General features: G+C 67.8%; 1 protein-coding gene across 1 annotated transcript in view; it reads right to left on the bottom strand.

Annotated features, from left to right (window-relative positions):
• Positions 1–1,748, bottom strand: part of PRPH (peripherin) — a 13,367-nt gene that overhangs the window by 11,011 nt on the left and 608 nt on the right. The window lies entirely within an intron of this gene.

Below are 1,748 nucleotides of genomic sequence, written 5' to 3'. Positions count from 1 at the left end.
CCCCCCCCATTCCCAGCCAGGCCCCGGGAATGGATATTGGGGAAGGGGAATGGGATGGGGGGGGGTCCCCAGTCCATCTCCTAGCAACCGGTCTCCTAGCAACCCGTTGCCTGGCAGCGGTGGGTGCGGGGACGAGTGGTCTTCCATACTTAATGAGATGGGAAGGGGCTGGGGGGGGGGGGACCCCCAGCACCCAGACCCCCTCACCCTACACCCCGCATCGCCCCGGTGGGGCTGAGCCACCCGCCACCCCACGGGGCACCCACTGCCCACGGCGCGGGGGATGAGACGGGCAGGGACCCCCTGTGCCCAGCCTGGAGATGGGTGATTGAGGTGGGGGCTGCTGTGAGCCCCCCAAACCCTGGGGACACCCTGGAGATACCCTGGGGACACCCTGGCAGGTCCCACACCGGTGCTGAGGGTTGGGGGGCCATGGGGAGACAAAGGCAGGAGGTGTTTCTCACGCAGGGACGGACCCCTTGCGGGGTCAGGGGTGGGGGCTGAGCTGCTTTGGGGGGTCAGGGCCCCCCCTAAACACCCATTTGCAATGGGGACCAGCCCGGCGAGAGCCAAATCTCCCAGTTCGCCTCCGCTCGGTGCAGCCAGGGCCGCCCGGTCCTTTGTTCTGGTGGGCGATGCCCAAATCTCGGCCCCTCTTTGTCTTCAGCCCCGTGATCCCGGGGGGGGGGGGGGGGGGGGGCCCGGCCCCCTCCCTGCTCCCACCCCGCTTCAGCAGCACCCCAAAAGCACCAGGCTGGCAGAGCGTGGGGCTGGCGGCAGGGACGTGGGGCTGGCGGCGGGGACGTGGGAACCTGGAGCTGCCTAGAAATCTGCATAATGTGGGAAATGTAGAGAAAAAATGTGATTTCTCAGCAGGGGCTGGGGGCGAGGGGGGGCCATCCTGGCAGCTCCACCTGCGGCAGCTGGAGCCAGCCCTGCCCATGCATGTGGCGTGGGGTGACCCCTCTGCAGGGACTGAGTCCCCCCCAGCCCCCCCCACCTCAGGGGCATGACTCCCAGCCCCCCACTCCCCAGCCACTGTGGGCTTTGCTGGGACAAACAGGAGGGGGGAACCCCCCCCCAGGGCCATGGGGCCAGTGCTTTCGGGGGGGGGGGCTACGAGAGGGCTGCAGCAGATGTCGGGGTGGCCAGGGGACGCGTGTCCCCATGTCCCAGCTGCGTCCCAACCACCAGCTGCCGCAGAGCAGCTGCCGTTTCGTCCGGAACCCCCCCCAGCCCCAAAAACCACACCGGGAGCCACCTCAGGGCTTTGTTCCCCTGTGTCCTTCCACTGTCCCCAGCCTCCCAGGCCCTGGTTGTCCCCAGCTGCCCTGGGGGAAGATGTTTTCTCCCCCAACCCAGGTTGGGCCCCATGGGGCTGGTTTCTGCTGTCCAAGCAGACAAAGAGGCGCTGGAAGGGACTGGGACACGGCCGGGAAAGGACCAGGCTGCGGCCAGGACAGGCACTGGGCCATGTTGGGGACAGGGGCCAAGACACGGTGGCTGGGAACCAGGGCACTGGGGCATGGCCAGGCACGGGGACAACGTCCCTGAGGATGGGGACAAGGGATGCGGTGGCTAAAGATGGAGAGCGGGGATGGGGACGACGGCACGGTTGGGGACAGGGACCAGGGTGTGGCCGAGGATGGGGACAGGGACGTAACTGGGAATCAGGGCAGTAGCCAGACAGGAGGTGGTGGCACAGCTTGGGGATGGGGACAAGTACACGGACGGGGTTGGGGACCAGG

Source organism: Haliaeetus leucocephalus, unplaced genomic scaffold, assembly GCF_000737465.1.
Source record: "Haliaeetus leucocephalus isolate CR32 unplaced genomic scaffold, Haliaeetus_leucocephalus-4.0 Scaffold214, whole genome shotgun sequence".
NCBI lineage: Eukaryota > Metazoa > Chordata > Aves > Accipitriformes > Accipitridae > Haliaeetus > Haliaeetus leucocephalus.
This window is presented reverse-complemented; position numbering and strand designations above follow the sequence as displayed.